We start from the raw sequence: 8,599 nt of genomic DNA, 5'->3' as shown, positions 1-8,599 counted from the left end.
TGTTTGGAGAAAAGCCTAAAAGCCTGAAAGATGTGCTGAGCAAATGTGCCGTTCAGAGCCAATCAAAATAAGCCTCTTTGCAGATTATTTGTGAATAAACATCCCCTGCTGGTTTTGACAGTTTTCACCACATGGCATTCAAGTCAGTGTTTGACAAATTGCTCAGTGCGTAAAGCAGTCGAGCTTTTCTTGCACTGAATAAATCAATAGTTGCCGTTATTGACTTGCAAATTTCGGTCCTAAGATCTTGGATTGTATTTTGGGTGAGAGGTTCCTGGCAGAGCAGTTAGCCTCCAGTAATCTTTCTGAAGTCAGTTTTTCACCCCCATTTGGAGCTATAGGAATATGCTGGGAGAGGCCAAATGCTAGCAACATCTTTGGCCATTTTGCGTGACTGAGCGCTCGCACAAAGACCAGACAGGTACGTATCAACTGGTCATAGCTCAGGTAAGAACATATCTCTTTCTATGGAAAAACGGTGGCCTGTTCCTTTAACAGGAGCAAGCAGATGAGATGAGGTAATGGGGTCAGTTCATGCATTTGGATTCGTGTTGAAATGAAGTAACGCGCTGTACTTCTGAAGTTATTTGCCATAAATTTCAACAAAAATGTTCAAAGCAGCACAAATTATGCAAATGCAAAAGTGTTGTGTGGGACCTCCTGTGTCCGTCTTCTTGAGTGAAAATGTACTTTCAGATGTCTGTGATCATTTCAGAAAGTGAAAATCATCTCTTACAGCCACGAGAAATGCCATTGTTGCTGTGGGTGTAATGCTGAGTCTCTATTGTGTAAATCTTTGAATGGGCACAGATCCTTTCACATGGTAAAGGTTTTGTCTCTGCATCTGCTCATTCATGGGTCTGTATGTGGTCATGAAAACCCCTTTTTAATGTGAAATAATTGTACTAATCTCTAGTATTTGTGCTCTGTGGCAAAGTCATTCCAGTCTTGGTTGAGTTTTAGGCAATTGATATAAATGACATATAGTATGTAGCATGTATGGGTAGCCTCTTTCTCGTCACTCAGAGTTCTAATAGGACACCATCCATTATTAGTCACTGCCGTTGTTGCGTGTCCTCAATGCAAATACCTAAACGCCTTTGGAAGATATTCTCAGCATCAATGGAGGTCTTTTATCTGCCCTGAAACCTTGTAAATGTCCTTAATATACTCCCATAACCTATATGGAAACCAAGTTAAATCGGGTTGATTTTTGTTTTTAGTTATACAACTTTTTTCTTACTTTGTCCTTCAACTGTTTTCATTTGACCTCTGCGTTTCTATCCCAGTAGCTTTGAAATGTAGGCTGGGCTCAATTTCACAGAAGGAACAAGACAGGCGGGAAAAAGGCTGGATTTGCTGAACCATGTGCCTTCCAAATAGTCTTTTAAGGCAGACCGGCCGGTGTAAACATTTCAGAGAGCCTGATTTGAATGCTGCTTGTCGAATGGGGCTAAATGTCACTGAAAATAGTGGTGCGTATTATTTTGTTGGTGACATTTTCAGACCTGAGCTTGGGATACGCACGGCTAGGGTTCACTCAGCTATGACCTTTTAGTCTGAGTAACATGGCAGGTGCTCGAAAGAGACTGCAAAAAACACGAGGGGAAGTGAGCCTTGATGCGGTTTTTGAGAATTGATTGCATTTGTAAGTCCTTTTAATGACAAACTGCTTTCCCGGACATAGGGTCAATGTCACATACATGTAACTTCTATTTTCTTTATATGGAGTAGGGCTGTCAACGTTAACTCATGATTAATCGAAGAAATAACCAGAGCATTAATCATGAATTATCCTTCCATCCATTTTACTTTTTTTTTTGGCTTTCCTACCTAAACTATAATGTTTTTTGTGTATTGGCAAATTATATCTATTGTGTGGACCAATTTTGTCAACTTAGCTTCATCCTCCATTTGTGATGTTATGTCATGAGTGTACATTTTTATCATTAATATTTTTCACATTTTTTAAAGGATTTTGACAACGAGGAGAAGTTCTTGAACCCAGAACACAAAGACAGGGCCGTGCTCTGTGCTGCAGTTTGAACGAAAACAACTATGGGATTAAGTTCAGTTTCAATTAACAATTTCACACATGGCAATTAGACGACAAACGGTCTTTTCCTGTATTATTCCCCATTGCTTAACCAGGCTTTCCATGTAAGGACATTGCAGTTGCCCTGATTTTTATGGACTTGTGGTTCTAGCAGTCATTAACCTCCTAGTCAGGCAATTTGCGGCAGAGGACAGTTTTTTTCCTAGAGCAAGGAAATGAGATGAATTGAGCAGACTGCCTTTATTTCTCAAGGTGAAGGGGACGTTTTTCCCTCGGTCAGGTGATGAATGTGATGTCAGTGGAGGTGTGGTGGCCTTTTGGCAGTCCATTGGCCTCATTCACTCTGCATTATTTCCCTCGCTCGCACACTGAATCTATTGTAATCAGCTTTATCTCTGCTTCCTCCCAATAGTGGATGTTGAAGGTGACACCATTGGTCGGGCCAGGGGCTGCAACACAGGACATGGGTCTGCATGCCCAGCCCGCTCGTGTCTTGTGTTGCAGCCAGTGGATCGGCCTCTCTCTTCCTCTCTCTGGCCCCCTGTGTGTCACGGGCCGGTCCCAGGACAGATGGTGCCAGCTCTGCACAGACCTCGCCTGTCACTCTGGGACGTCACTGTCACTCTCTGTGGCTGCTGAGGACAACGAAGGAAATAAACTCGAGAGGGAAGAAAAATGTCTGGTTTTCTCCTGAAGTGTTATTCATTATAACACCCCATCTAATACAGTGGTTCTTAACGGGTGGGTCGGGACCCAAACGTGAGTTGTCAGTGAGTTTTCAGTAGGTCGCGAGCCTTCCCCTAAGGACATTTACAAGACAAGTATAATAACACCATTTGAGTGTGTTAAAAACTGTTATCAGCATGTTTTCATCATGATGTCAGCGCTTTAGACTTGTCTAATTTGTGGGAAAATACAATATTTGCCTTTAATAAGACAAATGTAATTCTTATTTGGATCGGAGCTAGTCTTCCTAGCGACATGGTTCGTCCCGACGCCAAATAAGTTGAGAACCACTGATCTAATATCTAAATATAATTTCATGGAGTGCATGGACACATTAAACTTTGACTTTCTTAATGAGGCCTGATTAAAAAGCTGATCTATGTAAAGTTGAATCCATGTGTTGCCATCACTGTCATTTTTAAATGAATATACTGGTGTCAACAATATGTTATATATATATATATATATATGTACTGAGAATAAAAAGACAAACCAAAGTTCCCTTTCTCATATCATTTGTTCATTAAGCCAATGAATCGACTGAAACTCACTAAACAACAAAGATTTGTTTATCAAGCGGTTGAGAGTACAGCCTGTGGACAAGCTAACTCCTCTCAGTGGTCTGTATTTAGTCTGCCTGTGGTCAGAATTCTTGTCTGACGAAGTTTCCTACACTTAAATTGCAGAGGACAGATGATGACTCAAAGTCTAGCTCTGGACCTGACTCAGCCCTGATTTGACCTTTCTGCAGGGGCACTTGAAGAGCCAGATATTTTATGAGGTGCCTTCCTGCAATCGATGAAGGGTTTTTTTTCAACTTATGCATAAAAAAAAGATTTGTGTCTGCTTAAAATTGTATTGATGCATTTCAGCATTGCCCTTCTGAGGTCAATGCACCAAATCCTTCACCACAGCGTATGCAGTGATAGACAAGTTCATTGTCTTCTTAGTACACCCCACTATCCGCGCTTAGATCAGGCCCCGTTGTGAAAGAAACTGTCAACAAACAGTAAAAATAACTTCTGGCACATCTTTGTCACTTAGCTTTTGTGTCAACTGCATTGTCTCCTTCTCTCATCACTTTAACAATTCAAATGGTCGTTTTTTGTCTAAAAGGCCTTTTGAAAACAACTGCATTCTGTAGCTATTTGCCAATTAAAGCCAGCACCGTCACATTGCATTTCTGTCCCCGAGAAAGCACATAAATTTGAGGCAAGTGTTTTTTTTAGCGAGCTGCACACTCCCTTAATGAAACGACGTCTTTTGAAATAAGCAAACCTCTTCAACTCAGCAGATAGTTTGTGCCAAGGTCAGTGTGTGTTTGGAAGTCACGCACCGACTGTCTAAGCCCCTTAATGCCTTTTGTGACGCTGTCTCTAGTGGAAATGAAAACGCAGCAGCGTATCTCAACAACCATTCACAAAGTGCGGCTGAAAGGACCGTTTTCTAATAATACAAGTTTGCTTTTTGCGACAACAAATAGAAGTGCTTCTTGACGGGGCCATCTCTTGATTGGAATGGGAATGTGGGTGCAGATGCCTCGTGGTTTTGAATCATTCCTCTCATGCAAATGGTTTTGCCTGGGGACCAAACAGCAGGTTGTGTGCGAGTTAATATAAACTTCTGGTTCGGCTGCCTCACACGCAATAATATTTATTTACCTGCGTATAGCCAGGGGATGACAAATATTTATGTAACATCGCTTGCAGAAAACGACTCAGCATGACATTACCACACAATAAAAGGGAAATCGCTCAGAGATTTCACGCTAGAAAATATGTGCTTGTGGCCTTTGCGCAAGCAGCAATTTCCACTTCAGAGCATTGGACTTCACTTTGCACTTTTGACAAATTGGAAAATACATCAAATTATGTCCATAAACATATGAAAATAGAGAACATTGTGTCTTCATCTTGATACTAGTTGTAAAGGAAGGAATCTAGGATGTCAATTACACATTCAATTCATCTTTTCTCTTATGATATGATCAAACTAGAGCAAAAATAGGACCTTGTATAGTAAAAACATACACCAAATTGAATTATGTTCTATGTCCCCCAAACAGAACATGCACAATAAGCTAATCCTTCCTTCTCTGTATCTGTATCAACCCTGGCCCTATAAGAAACAGTCACTGCTGCATAATTGACAGTCATAATGCTGTATCTATGGCTTTCTATCTATTCTTTCTTAGTGACTTGGAGTGGACACTAACAGACCTAATTAGTCAAATGACTTATTTGCATCAATCGCCCAGAGAAGCTGCCAAAGCAGTCACAGATCCGTCTAACAGTTGGGCCGCCTTAACAAGGATTTGCTGTGGTGTATGCATTTTCACATGAGTGCACTGGATGTTTGCAATCAGCAGTTTGAGACTGAAGAGACAGCGTTCCTCCCTCCCACTTTTGCTCTATATAACCTCCATTTTTATTGCCTGGGTGGTGTGGGAATACTACAGATACAAGAGAAGAGTGGGAATATATTCAGGAGATGATGGGAGAGCAGAGAGAGCGTGTGGGGAGGGCATCTTGTTACAGGTGTCTTGTCGCTGTGTGTTAGATTGAATGTGCACTCCGCCGGCTGGATGTCACAGCTTCAGGTTAAAAGGCTGGGGACTGTCTGATGATGACACAATGTGAAATGGACTCAGAAATGTCACTCATTCAAGGAGCCGTGATCCAAAACTTGGATAATGTTTGAAAATCTTGCTGCATTAAAGCCACAGTGAAAGCAACATTTCACCTAATTAGATAAAAAACATACATCATTTCTATTAATGTGTGCTGAAAAATCCCCCCTAAAACATGTGAGTTTAGTGTGAATGAGCTCACCTCTCTTTAGACCTGACATCACTGCTCATTTAAATACATTAGGTCACATGTTTTTATTTGCTACACCATAGTGGATAGAGGTGTCTAGCTGAACAGGATAAGTTTAGGTGTTCTGTGTGGCTTTATTGTGTAATGCTGTTGTAGGGTATATGGTGCTGATGCCATTTCTGTTTTATTGAATACTATACAGACATAATCAGTACTTTTTTCATATACTGTAAAGATTATAAACACAAGTAATGTTTCTAAAATAGGTTAAAAAGCTTTTAGACTTGTATGATTGCATTTTCACTTGTTCACTTGTTCTTCTGTTATACTTTCTGTCCTTCTCAGACCAATGTTCTCCAGTGCACTTCAAACTCATGGCTCTTGTAGCACTTTATGTAATTGTTCACTCTCATGAGGTCACTTCTAATGACACTTAATCAGCCAGCAAATGTCACAGTCTATAGTGTGTAGACGCTATATAGATTCAAACTTTCTAGTCCAAAGTAACAGCAATGTGGCAACGTAGCTGCTGGGGGAGCTTCTAAAGAGGGCCCAAAGTAAGCCACGAGAGAGAGAGAGAGAGAGAGGGAAAGCAAGCTGGAGGATGAGATTGGCAGCTGAGGCAGATAAGACATGCAAAATGAGTGAAAGAGAAGAGAGGAGAGAGGAGACATGCTGGCTCAGATAAGAGCGAGAGAGGACCCTGATACAAAGGCTGAGGAAAATAGAGAAGCAGAGGATGATTTATTAAATTTGAGCAGAGCAGCCCTTCACAGACATCTGCCTCAACTCATGGAGAGAGTGCTCTATCGCGGTCTGGTGAAGATTCACCAACAATTTAGCACCGCGACAATGAGGAGTGTTGGTAAATTACTGTAAGTTATGCAGCACCATGAGGTTTTCATTCCACATTTCTTTCTTATTCAGTGTTTTGCCCAAAAATCTTCATTAGATTTTGAATCACTGTTAGTATTTCAATAATAATTTGAGATGAGTACACAAATAAATGATACAAATTTGATAAAGGTAATTGCTATTTGTGCACAATGCAACTGAAGGTTGACTGAGATGATGGAGATATCGGCAGCACAGATTTGGTGAAGCATTAAAGTACATCCCGGGACGGTGCACCTGTGAGCTCCGCTAAGCTCCTTTAATAAGGCAAATGTCAGTGTGTGCTGAGCTTCATTGCCACCGCACCTTCACTTGATTTTTTCCAATTTTAACTAAATCCCATATTATATTTCTGGTTTGTCACTTGAAGGAATAATAATTTTAATGCAATGTCTTTGGAGGAAAATAGACTTCTGCCAAATTAAATTTTGAACTTAGATCAACTTATCTGTCGGCTTTCAAATGAACATGAATGCATATGCTCTGTCTTGCTTTTTGCATCCTCACTGATGCAATCCAAAGCAGTTTATCTCTGAAATAGTATGACAACTAAAGAGAGAGCGAACAAAAGAGGAAAACATGATAGCGTTTATGTGGACATTTCAAAGACAATTCATTTCAAGAGTGAAAATGGGTCACAGCAATTGAAAATCTAAAAAGGTTTAAGTCCCCACATCACCTGATAAACATTTACACACACTCACACACTCAAGGTGACCCTGGAGAGACATCCACACTGCTGACATGAGAAGTATTCCCGTCAGCTCGTTCTGTCATTATCCTTTATTCATTCATTCAGAACCAAACACTTTCAATATGACTCCTCTGCTTTATTCAACTCAGTGCCACTTCACCAGACATCTGAAACCTGTGTCATGTGCCCTACACTCTCAAACAGGTCACATAAGGCTTTACTATTCTCAAACGTTTCCCTTGCAACAAGTATCACATGAAAAATATTTGACCTTCCATGCACCACCAGGCTCAGAAATTCTGATGAAAATGTCAGAAATCTGTGAAAATCTCCTGACATGATTCTTCACATTTGTAATTGGCTTTAAGTGCTGAGTATAAAGTACCACCCGAAGCAGCCCAGTACAATTAAGAGTTCATGTACCCCCGTATGAGAACCACTGCTTTATTCTGCAAGCTCTGTGTTTCTGCCTCGAAAAAGATTAGACATATTACAGAAGCATTTTTTCTTTGTTTGTAAAATAATCAAAGCCCATCCTTCTGACCAACAGTAGTATTGCAGTAGCACATTTTGAGATAACACTGTGTTGGTGTAACTAAAAGATTATATTCCCCTCACATTGTAGATGCAGCAGATGCACCAGCCCCTCGCTGCCTCAGATAATGCATTTTCATCTGAGAGGCATAATGATTCTAATACATCAGTGAACAGCTCATATTTAATTTGGACTTTCTTTCACCTACTATTTCACAGGCATAGAACAAGGTGCATGCATGGATCTTTAATAAGTGTGAACAAAAGAAAAACGTTTGATTGGAAAAATGGACGTAAATTAAAAGATGAATCATTCTTTTGTTTGCTGACAAAGAAGTATTATGTGTGGTGCATTCAGCATCACAGAAACGTACAGCTATCCCTGGGTTTCAGTCACATAACCTTAACATAATACGGCTCAATCATCCTTTTGAAAACTTTTGACATTTAAAAGTCAAATTGCTATAGCAACTGTCCTTCATTTTCATTACATTTTATCTGAAGGACTTTTCGTTTGAAGAATTGACCATTATATTATATAGTAGGAGTTATATACAAGAAAGCCCATCTGTGCTGTAGACGGACAACAGTAATTGTCCCAGCCTGTGATGAATGTACAGTTTGTTCAGGGACCAGTTCAACAGTGTAATGGGGGCGCACAGGGTGGGACAGGGGGGTCCCATGGCTCAGTGGGCCTATCAGACAGTCCTTTTCTGGCTCTGACTGATAATGTGTTTATAGGTGGACTGCTAAGTGCCACTGGGACTTGTGTTTACTGCGTGACAGAGAATGTCTTCCTCTGCACTGAGCCACTGATTGGTCTGACCTTGCCAACACAATCCATTTGTCTTGAGTTCCCATGCTTTAGCTTTACTG

General features: G+C 40.6%; 1 long non-coding RNA gene across 1 annotated transcript in view; it reads left to right on the top strand.

Moving 5' to 3' along the window:
- LOC306974061 overlaps window positions 1–3,100 on the top strand; it is a 5,339-nt gene extending 2,239 nt beyond the window's left edge. The window contains exon 2 of the long non-coding RNA XR_013793602.1: window positions 2,469–3,100. This is a non-coding gene — a long non-coding RNA (uncharacterized lncRNA). The remainder of the gene's footprint in view (window positions 1–2,468) is intronic.
- The last annotated feature ends 5,499 nt before the right edge of the window (window positions 3,101–8,599 follow it).

Source organism: Gobius niger (assembly GCF_951799975.1).
Source record: "Gobius niger genome assembly, chromosome: 14".
Taxonomy (NCBI): domain Eukaryota; kingdom Metazoa; phylum Chordata; class Actinopteri; order Gobiiformes; family Gobiidae; genus Gobius; species Gobius niger.
The sequence above is the reverse complement of the archived record's forward strand: the minus strand, read 5'-3'. Positions and strand labels throughout refer to the sequence as shown.